The sequence below is a fragment of the Loxodonta africana genome, chromosome 18 (assembly GCF_030014295.1).
Source record: "Loxodonta africana isolate mLoxAfr1 chromosome 18, mLoxAfr1.hap2, whole genome shotgun sequence".
Taxonomy (NCBI): Eukaryota; Metazoa; Chordata; class Mammalia; order Proboscidea; family Elephantidae; genus Loxodonta; species Loxodonta africana.
In genome coordinates, this window is record NC_087359.1 from 56248091 (window position 1) to 56261958 (window position 13868).

The following is a 13868-nucleotide window of genomic DNA, read 5'->3' on the forward strand; positions in this document are numbered from 1 at the left end:
CTTCACAAAGTGGAAGGAGAATCAAGAGCAACAGCCCAAGGCTGGTTCCTATGAGGCGGAGTTCAGACACACCTCCTCCTCTCGTCAACCTTTTTTCCAATTCTGATGTAAGTTGTTCCTTCCACCGCATTCTTTACTTTTCTGCCGGGTTCAATAATTCGTTGCAATGGCCACACAGAACTCACATATAATACAATAATGGGGTTTATTAGGGAAGTAATGGGTTACAATTCAGGATCAGAAACAACTCAGGATATAGTACGTCTATCAGAACAGCTTCTTCTTAGCTGTGCCTGCAGCAGGCCTCCCTCTGGCGCTCGGCCTCACCTCTCCCGCAAGTGTTACAAAGCTCCTAACTTTGTGGTTTGGCAAGCTCTACTGCAGCCATCTTGTGCTGGTCTCCTGGTCCCTGCTGTCTTGCCACTATGGCTTTTGCTCTTGCAGCACCCGTCTCTTGCTGTCTTCCATGTTACAGCTCCTTTCTCTCTCTCTCTATCCCTGTCTCCCTTTAAGCTTAGTGGGATGCCAAAACTGACCAATCCCCTCGTTAGAGTTCCATACACCTGATTTGCTTTGTCCCACTCCCACAAGGGTGCCACACACCTTATTTGTGTCATTAGCAAGCTGTCTAACCCCCTTGGTGCACCACAAGCACCTTACTTGCATAGTCCCACCCAGTTATTTGGTGGGAGTTACAAGACCATGGCAAGAAAAGCCATATAAAAGCAATCCATCGCATCGCAGATATATATATATATATATATATAGATATATATATCTCCAAAACACTTTAAAGTAGGGACTCAGATATTTGTCACCAATGTTCATCGCAGCACAATTCATAATAGCCAAAAAAATGGGAACAACCCAAATGTCCATCAGCTGATGAATGGATAAACACAATGTGGTATATCCATACGATGGAATATTATTCAGCCATAAAAGAAACGAAGTACTGATACATTTTACAACATGGATGAGCCTGGAAAATTTCATGCTAAGTGAGAGAAGCCAGGTATAGAAGGCCACATGTTATATGATTCCATTTATATGAAAGATCTAGAACAGGCAAATCCATAGAGACAGTAGATTAGTGTTTGCCAGGGACTGAGGAGAGTGATGCTAATGGGTAGGGAGTTCTTTTTTTGGTGGGGGGTGAAAATTCCCGGAGTTAGGCAGTGGTGATGGTTGTACACCTTTGTGAATATGCTAAAAACCACTGAATTGCACACTTTAAAAGGATGAGTTTTACAGTGTGGGACTGATAGTTCAATTTAAAAAGAGAGAGACTAGGGGGAGACATTAGAGAAACTCTTTCAAGAAATGTTGTTACTGTAAGGGGGAACAGAGAAATGGGGACAAGATGATAATTTTTTCAGATGGAAGAAATAACAATATGTATGTATGTCTATATAGAAAGAACCAGGGGAGAGAGAAAGAAATTAATGGGAGGGAGAGCAGAGAATTGCTGGAGGCATTTAGATGAGAGAGACAGTCTTGTGGACAGTTTACCTGCAGCAGCAGCAAAGTAGAACAGATCCATACAATACAGGTAGGTGGGTATATATATATGGTGCGGGGCTTGAGGAAGTTCTTTTGAGTGCGCCTTCCTTCTGGAAGCTCATTCTATTTTCCTTTTATATCCTGCTTATGGAAACCCTGGTGGCGTAGTGATTAAGAGCTATGGCTGCTAATCAAAAGATCGGCAGTTCTACTCTGTCCTATAGGGTCACTATGAGCCAGAATCTACTTGACGGCAAGGGGGATGGTTTTGGAACCTGCTTACAGCCTCCTATCTCAACATATGCCTTCAAAGAAAGCAAACTGGCTTCAAAGAGAACAAGCAAATCACTCCTGAAAAACCATCTACCCCCATAGCTTTTTAAAATTAATTCCTCCCCAAAGTGGTCATTCTTTTACTCTGAATCCTTTCCACAATGTTATTTATTTCTATCTTACTTTCATGTATTTTTAAATTAAGTTTTATTTTATTTATGGAGGAGTAATAAGACACAAATAAAATTGAAAAGCTACGGGAAGTAAGTCTCTCTCTTACCTCTGTCCGAGTTCCTCCCCCCTGAGGCCAGTTTATTGTAGATCCTCCCAGAGGTATTCTATGCATATAAAAGCACATGTGTGCATTTTTGTCCATATATCTCTCCCGGCCCTTTTTCAACCACAAATGGTATCTAAACTTACCCGCTGTTCTGTATCTTGCTGTTTTCACTGAGTATATATATCTTGGAGATTGTTTCTTATCAGTACATATAGTACTGCTTCATTCTTTTTCCTAACTACCATGATGTAATGGTTTAAAAATAGGTCCACAAGGTCTTTGATATTCCTGTCTTCAAGAGGTGGAGCTTGATTCCCTCCCCTTAAATGTGGGCTAGACTTAGTGACTGCTTCTAAAGAACAAAATATGGCAGATGCAAGGTATGCTGAGACTGGGTCATAAAAGATAATGCAGCATCCTCCTTGTTCTCTATCTCCTGGATCACTTGTTTTGGGGGGGAAGTCAACTGCCACGTGACTCAAGTAGCCCTATGAGGACAGGCCCACATGGTGAGGAACTGTGGTCTCCTGCCAACAGCTAATGTTAGAGAACCATCTTGGAAATGGACCCTCCAGTCCTACTCAATCGTTCCGATGACTACAGCCCTACCCGATAGCTTGACTGCAACTTCATGAGAAACCCTGAACCAGAACCACCCAGCTAAGCTGTTCCCCAACTCCTGACTCAAAGAAACTGTGAGATTAAAAAAAAAAAAAAGTTTGTTATTTTGAGCTGCCAAGTTTTGAGATAATTTGTTATTCAGCAACAGATAAGATAGGCAGACAGATATAGATGGCTGCCGTCAAGTTGACTCCCATTCCCATGGTGATCCCACGTACAACTGAATGGAACATTGTCCAGTTCATGTCATCCTCACGTTTACTGCATGTTCTCATTCATCATTGCAGCTATTGTGTCAATCCCACACCGTTGCTGACTTTCTTCTTCACTAAACGTGATGTCCTCCCTCAGCGATTGATCCCTCTTGATGACATGTCCAAAGGAAGCAAGTTGGACAATATTCTCTTCTGATCCCTAAGGTTTTATTTGGCTAATTCTCAGAAATAGATCACCAAGTCTTTCTTCCTAATCTGTTACTTGGTCTGGAAGCTCCACTAAAACCTGTTCACCATCAGTGGGTGGTTCTTCTGCGATTTGAAATAACAGTGGCAGGCATAGCTTCTAGCTCATAGCAACACGAAAGCCACCACAGTACAACAAACTGACAGATGGGTGGTGGAGACAACTAATACATATGTATAAAGAATAAGTCCTATCACCATCATCCCACATCAACATGAAAAGCCCTTTGCCAGCCATACCACGAGTCACGAATACAAGATATGATAATACTTTCTTGTCCCATTGTTTCTTCCTCCACCTCTGACGTATTCAGCACGTACCTCTGAAATTGCTCAAGCCATGTCTTGCTCTGGGATAAGATAGTGTAACACTTGGTCTTTGAGCCAAGGCTGTGCTGGCCCATCTTGTGTGTTGTCAGGAGATGATTTCCCCTGCAGAAGTTGGTACATTCACCAGCAATTCTCGGGGTGAGTGTGGAGAGTTACATAAATTTAAAGTTTTCGAAATCTTTCCACTTTGTTCAGAAACAGGAGTCAGCTAAGAAACAAATCTGACTCTCTGGGCCTCTTCTGTCACTGCTCCCCATCGGGGCAGGCCTCTCTGCAGTGTGGAGGGGACCTGTCAACTGTGCTCTAATGTTGAAGACAAAAAAATATATCATCTTTTCCCTGGAGTGAGAAGGCAGCTAATAGCATTCAGATATTTTGAGATGAAGCTGTTACCATGGGAATGTTCCTATATCTCTTCCTTAATAATGATGGGTAGAAACAACGTACAGCAAAAGCTCTCAGAATTCTAGAAATAAAGGAAACAAAGGAAGGAAAATGAAAGCTGGAAGAACAGGCCCCAAAGAGAGGATTAGTTCATTCAAAACTGCCCCACCTGCTTTCAAGGAAGGGGGAGGGGGGAGAGGGAATTTATGTCAGCAGTTTTTTTCCAAGGGTAAGGCCTTGAGTGATCCTGAGGTGCATGGGGGATGACTCTTCAGCGCTGATTAAGTATTACCTAAGTGGGTCTCTCCTTCAGAAACCCTGGTGGTGTAGTGGTTAAATGCTACGGCTGCTACCCAAAAGGTTGGCAGTTCAAATCCACCAGGTGCTCCTTAGAAACTCTATGTGGCAGATCTACTCTGTCCAATAGGCTCACTATGAGTTGGAATTGACTCTACGGCCATGCTGATTTTTGGTTTTGGGTCTCTCCTTCTGGGCTTTGTGTGTGGGGTACACAGTAGGGGAAGAAAACTGGAGACCTAGACAAATCCAGAAACTTCTAAACATTTCTCCATCTCTGCCTTGGCAGAAGGTCAAGTTCTCCATCCCAGGGCCTTAGACTGTATATACTTTGAAGGCAGGGAGCATGCTGGGCACAGACATTTCCATCTTGCATCCCCAGAATTTCTTATGCTCTTACGTCCTCTACAAGTACTCACAAACATTTCTTAACAAAGAAGGGTCCACTACCTTCCCTTCTACCTCAAACTACTCCCTCTTGATGCATATGTCAGGGTTGCCCTAGGTCACTGCTCGCTGGGCTCCTGTTCCTCCAGGACTTTGGGAAGTTAAAGGACAGATGATTCATTGATGGGGAGAATAATTTATTTGTAATGGGCATTTTACCCTTGTGTGCCATAATCCCATACCCTCTTTCAGAAGGATTTGTTGACTTTTTATTGCTTCTATTTTTTCAGAAGGGGCACCCTAATAGAGCCATCCTGCCAACAAAGCAAATGGAAACCCAACTTGCTAGCTGGGAATTTCAGAACTCATACTAATAAGTGGGTGAAGACATGGAGATTGGGTGCCCCCTTAATATAAACCAAAACCCCAAACTCACCGCCATTGAGTCGATTCCAACTCTGAGCCACCCTGTAGGACAGAGCAGAACTGCCCCTTGGAGCTTCCAAGGCTGTAAATCTTTATGGGAGCAGACTGCCACATCTTTCTCCCACAGAGCGGGTGTTGGGTTTGAACTGCAGACCTTTTGGTTAGCAGCTGAGCGCTTAATCACTGAGCCACCAGGGCTCCTCTCCTTAATATAACCCAAAACCAAACCCACTGCTGTCAAGTTGATTCCTACTCATAGTGACCCTACAGGACAGAGTAGAACTGTCCCACAGGGTTTCCAAGGAGCACCTGGTGGATCCTAACTGACGACCTTTTGGTTTCCAGCCAAACTCTTAAGCACTACACCACCACGATTTCCCTCCTTAATAAAAACCAAACCAAACCAAACCCACGGCCGTTGAGTCGATTCCGACTCATAGCAACCCTATAGGTCTGAGTAGAACTGCCCCATAGGGTTTCCAAGGAGCGCCTGGTGGATTCAAACTGCCAGCCTCTTGGTTAACAGCTGCAGCACTTAATCACTATACCACCAGGGTTTCCTCCTTAATAAAAAAAAAAAAAAAAAGCACCCCTTAAATACCATAAAAAGAGGAAAGTAGCGATACCACCCTACTAAGGACTCCTGCACACGTGAGCTGACGTGATAGGAGGTGAGAGAGAACAATAATGGGTTGCCTGCCCACCTAAGTCCTTACCTGTCAAGTTCCCCCAGGCCTAGGTTTGCTTGGAGTGTCACAACCAAGAGATTTCTTTTTTTGTTCTTGACATCTTTTGTTTAAATACAAGCAGCACTTGAACTGCTTCTTGGAACTACCTCCAGCTGGAGGCTAACCCTCATACAAATGCAGCTAAAGGACCAGAAACCATATTTGATTGGGTGAAAAACCAGAAGACTCACTTTCTCTAAACAAGCACCCAGTGAAGCAACAAACACAGCTGTCCCTGCCTCTCACAACCTCCAGAACCCCATGTTTTCTATTCTAAAATGTATGATCCACAAAGAGAAAACTGGTCTGAAAAACTGATCTACCATCAACATAAGCTCAGGAGAGTGCAGCAGGGAGACCAGCCAGGAGACACCCAGAGGCAAGCTGCCCTGGCCCACTTCCCAGGTCCCTTGGCTTTGGGATGTCCATAGTCTTGGCCATGTAAGCAAGGCCCTCTCTGGCAAGTGACACACTTCTCTCAATTCGGTCTCTGACTGCCAGGCTGTCAGGGCATCTTCATCTGGCTTGGAAGGTCCTTTCTGGTAAATTATAATTCTCACATCAGAAATGTGAATCCTAAGTGTGGCAGAGTCCTGACTGAAATGTAAGATGCTATCTGCACCTGGTTGGCAACCAGAGTTATAACAGGTAACAGAGTTATAACCTGGTGCATGTTTTAGCTGTCACTCACGCGTAACAAGTGAGCACAGCTTTCATGGTGCTTGAGATGAACACGTACTCTGTGCCAAGCACATGACTCTATAGTGTACTTTTCATATTCAGCCCCTACTTTGACATTTTTTAAAAATACAAGTGTGTCTAAATTTTTACATATCAAGCTGGAGGAAACTCCTTCACGGAGGTGACTGCTGATCTCCAGCCCCATGAGTATGAAGCTTTTGAACTCCTTCAGCTCAAATGAAGCTAGTTAAATACTTATTATCTATGAATCATTTAAGGGCCCAGTTGAACACCACCTCCTCCATAAAGCTTTCTGGGATCTCCCAGCTGGAGAATTACCGCTTTGCTTGAATTCTCACTGCACTGGATTAAAAAAAAAAAAAAAAAAAAATTGTGGTAAAATACACATAACAAAACTTACCTTTTTAATAATTTTTAAGTGTACAATTCAGTGGTATGAAGTGCACTGACAATATTGTGCAGCCATCACCATTACCTAGTTCCTGGACTTCTTCATCACTCCAAACTCTGTGCCCACTAAGCAGTCACTCCCACTTCCCCCTCCCCACAAACCCTGGCAACCACTAATCTGTTTTCTGTCTCTATGGGTTTGCTGATTCTGGATATTGCATGTAAATGGAATCATACAATATGTGACCTTTTGTGTCTTTAGTGTAATGGTTTCAAGGTTCACCCATGTTGTAGCATGTTATCAGAACGCCATTCCTTTTTATAACTGAATAATATTCCATTGTAGGTATATAGCACATTTTGTTTATCCATTCATCTGCTAATAGGCATTTGGGTTGTTTCGGCCCTTTGGCTATTGTGAATAGAGCTGCTGTGAGCATTTGTACCATTGCACTTGATTTTCTCTCTTATAGTTTATCATTGTTCCACCTTTAGTAGATATTTATCTCCCTACTGTACTGGAAGCTTTTTAAATCAGGCACCCTCACTGTAACTGTTTCATCTTTATGTCTCATGACACCCAGCACAACACCTCACACACAGGAAGCTCCAAATACATATTTCTGAATGAATGAATCACCAAGTGGTACAGAATCCCTCCTGGTAAACCAAGAGCAGTCATAGTAGAGAGAGCACTGAGCTCAGGCCAAGGAGCCTAGTTAACCAGGTGACTTGAAGAAAGGCTCAGACCTCAATTCACAAGCCCATAATCACTTGGTCCCAATTATGCTGTGATGGGTAAGGTTGTGTGTCAACTTGGCTGGGCCATGATTCTTAGTGGTTTGGCAGTTATGATGTAGTCTGGCAGCTATGTAATGATGTAATTACCTACATAATGAGATCTAATATAACGTAATCACCTACATGATGAGATCTTCTATAAGCAGCCAATCAGTTGAAAGAGAGTTTCCTTGAGGGTGTGGCCTGCATCCAATACATGTGGACTTTCTGGCAAAGCTCATTGGCTTTTGCTGTCTCTGGATTCTGCAGCTGGTTCCTTACTTGACGTCTAGTTCTTGGGACTTGAGCCAGCAGCTTACCTGGAGGACTTGGGATTCATCAGCCTCTGCAGCCTGTGAGCCAACAGCCTGCTGTCTTACCTGCCAATCTTGGCTTCACCAGCCCCCGCAGCTATATGAGTCAGGAGAAGCCTCTAGGCTGACCCTCGGACACACTACTTGCCAGCCTCTACAACCACGTGAGCCATTCCCTTGATATAAATCTCTCTCTATATACATACCCAGACCCAGTGCATATGTACATACATATATATGTGTGTATATATATATTTCAACACTTCACTGATTTGCTTCTTTAGAGAACCCAGCCTAAGACACATGCCATTCTGTAGTTGACTTTGCCAAGGCTATCCCCACAGCTCAATTGTCAGAGGCCTCTGGGCAGTAAATACTTCGTTTTCCCTCTAGTTTTATTTCCTTAATCAGTCCAATAAGCTGCACTGATTTCCATAAAGTTTTAAAGCAAATGATCTGAAGTTTGTCTGTTCATTCATACATTTAAAAAATATGTGCTAAGCACCAACTATATGCCAAGTATTGTTCTGAGCCTTAAGATTACAGGGGTGATTAAGACAGACTAGGCCCTACGCGCACTGAGGAAAAACAGACACTTGACAGATGAACACATATGAAAAACAAAACGCACAACAGGTGGGGAGACGCAGAGAATTCAGGGCAATGTCAGAATAAGTTTCTGGGTAGTTTAGATTAGATGGTCTGGAGACTCTGGAGAAGCAGCTTCGCAAAAATCAGAGGGAATGATTTGTAAACTTTCACTTAAAGCGCAATTAAAAAAAAAAAAAGTCAGAGAGAAGAGCATTACCAGAAGAGAACAGCAGTGCAAAGGGTTGAAAACAGAAAGCAGATTGGTATGGCTGAAGTAGTGGATAAAGGGGAGAGGAGACAGAGGTCGGAGACGCAAGCATTAGCCCAGGTGGGAAGTCATGGTACCCTGGACCCGGGTGGTACTAGTAGAGATGGAGATAAGTGGAGAGATAAATGTTTTGGAAGTAGATCCAACAGGACCTGTTGATGGATTACATGCAGGGAGGAAAAGGTAACTTCTAGATTTTTGCCTTGGGCAGCTATGGAGATGGTGGAGCCCTTTGCTGAAAAGAGAAAGGCTGGGGAAGGGGGTGGGGGTTATTGCTGGATATTAAGCATTCTGTTTAAGGCGCCCCAGGTATCTAAGAGGAAACAACACGCAGGAAACTGGGAGTAGGAGCCTGTATTTGTAGAACGAAGTCAGGGCTGGTAATATTGATTTGGGCATCACTAGCAGATTTTATTTAAAGTCAAGGGGCTGCTAATAGCAATGAGCTGTACCTAGTGCCAAGATCTTGGTTCCTAAATGCCATTCTCCAATAAAAGAAACCAGGGTTCACTGGAGGAATAGCTGATGACAGGACCAGGGCAGAGAACGTACATGATGATACCTGGGAAGTATACAAGTTACCTGAAATATCCTGCAGTGTCAGAAAGTAAGGAAGTGCTCAAAAAACAATGGGGCAAAGGACAACACCTGCTCAAAAGCAATGAAGAGAAGGTGAGAAGGGACAGGAAAAATGGACAGATGGAAATGGGGAATTGGGATGTGGAAGGAGAGTGCTGACACATTGTGGGGATTGCAACCAATGGCACCAAACAATTTGTGTATAGATTGTTGAACGAGAAACTAATTTGCTCTGTAAAGCTTCACCTAAAGCACAGTAAAAAAGAAAAGAATGGGGCACATGTTGACAGGGCACATGGGCCAACTTGAAGAAGCTCACAGTGGCCAAATCTGGGATGACAACAGTTGAGCAACAAAATAAGTAACAACAGTAAAGATTATGATTTCTAGAATAAAGTAAATATCCATGAGTCTATACTGGTATAAATAAATAATTGAATAAACAAGGAAAAATGCAGAAGAAAAATAAGAAGGGAAGAGGCTTGTTCTCCCTTATAGTAGAATTCCAATTAATAAATGTAGAAGGAATGACAGAAGTAGAAAATTGGCAAATAGCAGAGTGATACCTGTTCAGGCAAGAATCAGCTGTAGTCAAACTCACAATGAGATACCACTTCATACCCTCTAGGACGGCCGCAATAAAACAGTCAAATAACAACAAATGTCGGCAAGTATGTGGAGCAATCAGAACCCTCATACACTGCTGGTGGGAACACAAAATGGTGCGGCTGCTTTGCGAAGCAGTCTAGCAGTTCCTCAAAAAATTAAACATAGGGTTACCACATGACCCAGCAATTCCACTCCTAGGTATACACCCAAGAGTAATGAAAACATATGTCTACATAAAAACTTGTACACAAATGGTTATAGCAACATTATTCATAATGACCAAAAAATGGAAACAACCCAACCGTCCATCATTTGGATAAACAAAATGGTATCTCCACACACACACACACAAAAAAACAAAAAAACCCAAACCAAACCCACTGCCAGTGCATAGCAACTCTATAGGACAGAGTAGAGCTGCCCTATAGGGCTTCCCAGGCTGTAAATCCTTACAGATGCAGACTGCCACATCTTTCTCCCACGGAGTGGCCAGTGGATTCCAACCACTGAACTTCTGGTTAACAGCTGAGCACTTGAAACACTGCACCACCAGGGCTCCTTGTATCTATTCAATGGAATATTATTCAGCCATAAAAAAAAATTATTCAGCTATAAAAGGGACTAAAGCGCTGATATGTTACAATATAGATGAACCTTAAAAACATTATGCTGAGTGAAAAGCCAGTTACAAAAGACCACATATTGTATGATTCCATTTATGAAATGCCCGTAATAGGCCAATCTTATTTGCAACCTTTTAAAAGTTTGAAATTATTTCAAAACAAAAAGTTAAAAAGAATAAAAAGCAATGTGCTGAACAAGAACATCCAGAGACAGGGTCTAGATAGAGAAGGAATCCCAGGACTGAAGCCTGAGGTACTCTAACACTAGGCACACCAACATTTTGGAGGTCGTGCAGAGGTGGAACAGTCAGCAAGAGACTGGAGAACATAGCCAGCGAGGTAGGAAACTCAGCTGTTTGTGCTGCCTGCCAAGACAAAAGAGGTGAGGGACATTTTGTTGGCTCTACTACTCAGACAGCTTAATCATGACATTTCTCAGATTCATTAAAAAAAAAAGAAAAAGAAAATTGGCTGTCACCCACGGCTCTCCAGCTCTCCCCGACGCAGAGGTTCAGCTCTGCTCAAGTGTGCACAGAAGGGCAGAGGCTTGTCACCCTCTGGTGCTTGCTATGGGGAAGCAGATCTGTTCTCCTGGGGAAAGAGAGGAACTAACACCCACCAGGCAGCTACCTCCGCATTTCAGTGAATGTGCGCACAATGTTAATCTTCGTTTTATACACAGGGAAACAGGCTCAGGAAGGTCAAGCAATTTGCACAAGGAACACGGCCACATTGGGCTTCAAACTCAGATCTTAGTTCTTAAGTCCATACTTTTCTACCATCACCACAACCACCCCACACCTGCAACCTAGTGAATTCCCAGTATCACGGGGAGATCATTTACTTGCTAGAGATACTAGTCAGTATTTCCACAGGGGCTGTGGTGATGAGTGAAGCAGCTGCATAAATCAAGAAAATTAAGTTAGACATGAACAGATTGACAGGCATCCCCTTGAGTACTTTAAAACTAGACAGCCACTCGGCAGGCAAGGGCAAGGATGGGCGCTCAGTTCACTGCCAGTGAGGCTGTGGCTGTGCAGTGTGGAGATGGAACCTGCTTCCCCTTCCTCAGGGACAGGAGAAAGGACAATTTGCAGAGACCTACCCAGTGGAAGCATAACGATTGTGAGGACGGTGCAGGACAGAGCAGTGACACTATGAGTCAGAGCTGACTCGACGGCACCTAACAACCTAGTACATCACTCCCCTGCTTAAAACCCTTTAATGGAATCTCTAGAGTGAGTAAAAGTGAGGGTCTCTGGACAAAGCAAGGGGCCTTCGTGGCAAAATGGTTAAGCACTCAGCTGCTAATCAACAGGTCTGCAGTTCAACCCCACCAGCCGCTCCATGGGAGAGAAGACCTGGCAATGTGTTCATGAAGATTACAGCCTAGAAAACCCTATGGGGACAACTGTCACATAAGGTTGTTATCAGTCAGAATCAACTCAACAGCACACAGCAACTAGACAAAAGCACAGGCTGAGGACAGGGAGCTGTGCTGTGAATAGGGGGATGAGGGGGACAGATACAGACTGAACACCAAGACTAGTCCTCTTTCCCTCCTCAGCTCCCAGATGCTGGCAGCCAGGCCTTGACCCCCTTGAGGTGCAAAAGGTGAATAGCTGGAAAGACATATGCTAGACCAAGGGAGCAGCATCTGCAAAGGCCCTGACAGGGAATTAGCAAGGTGCACTCTTAGAACTGGAAGACATTCTCTATGGCTAGGGCACAGTCAATGGGGAGAGTGCAGATTTGTCTGCAAAGAAGGCTTGGGGCCAGGTCTGCAGGGTCTTGTAAACTATCTTAAGAATCGGATTTTATCCTAACTTTATCAAAGTTATGCATAATTTAATTACTGCCTTTAAAAAATTTTAACTATTGTTCTGTTAGTAAATTTATCTCTCAGTTACCCAAGCAGACTGTAACCTCTTTGAGGGCAAACACTGTACTGAACTACCTTGACCTCCTCAATGTCCAGTACACAGGGTTCTCATGTGCTTCACAATTACCCGGAGGGGGTGGGAGGCGGGGGAAGGAGGGTTGGTTAACACAGATTTTGCTGGTCCCCCCGCTCCAAGTTTCTGCTTCAGTAGGTCTGGGGCCTGAAAACTGTATTCTTTACAAGTTCCCAGGTGATATGACCACACATTGAGAATCTGGGGAAAAATAAGACATCCAGGAGTCAATAAAAAGAGTAAGCGTGAAGACGCACACACCTGTGCTGTAACAGCATGTGGAAGTGGCTGGGAGAGAGGAGGCTGGCAGTTCTAGGAATCCCACAGGCAGCTGATCAGACAAGTAGAGAAAATACAGTTACGTTAGTGATCAAACTTTTGTTCTAGGAATTTTCTCCTTTGTTTAAAGCCCCTGTTCCAAGATACTTTTCTATTTATAAATAAAAAGCGAAGCAGTATTTTTTTGCAAATTAACAATTTAAGAACAATTAAATGAAAACCTTAAAGAACGTTTGTGAAAGGAGTTATATTCCTACTTCCCTTAATTATCCGTACCGGAAATAAACCTAACCACCATGCCTGCACTCCCCTAAACACCATCAACTACCTGGTGACGGGTGCCAGAAATAAAGGCAAAATGCCTCAGAGGAACTGAATGGTTTCCAGAAAATCTGCCTTGCTCACTTTAACTCTGTTTAGTAATAGATATGTCAAAGCTCTTTACTGGCTTCTTTTCTTTCCCCCGAGGCTTGCCTTTTTAAACTGAGTATCTTACAAATTTATTAGTCTTAGATAATAAACTTAAGTTGTTAAAGGCTGCATCCTACAGTGGAACGAGTGCTGTACTGGGAGTCAGGATACCTGGGGTCCCAGCCCTGGCTCAGGTACAGACTAACAATGTGGCTTTGGATAGGTTACTCTCACTTGTCATGCCTCAATTTATGGCGTAAAAACACAGAGCTGAACAGATGATCTTTAAAGTTTATTTAAGCTTTTAAATTTGGATTCTGAAATCTCAAGAAATAAGAAGCGTAATCACAAAGCGAGGAGCTCATGGGGTTAAGTTCCCCAGGTAACTACAGCTCAAACTAAACATTCTCGAGGCATTCTTTCACCTCCCAGACCTGCCAGTTACACGACTGGACAAAATGAAAACAGAGATGGATAAGCACCAAAGGAGGAGCTGTAAGCGAGCGCTCAAAGGCGGCAGAACTGATGCTTCCTTCACCTTCCGAGAGCGTCACACTGCCCTCAGAGGCAAGCCCCAGCTGGAGCACATCCCCACGCTCCCTTTGATGAAGAAGTCAGTGAGAAACATCAAGCACCTCCTACTTATCCAATCTTAGTTTCTACACAAGCAGAAAAAC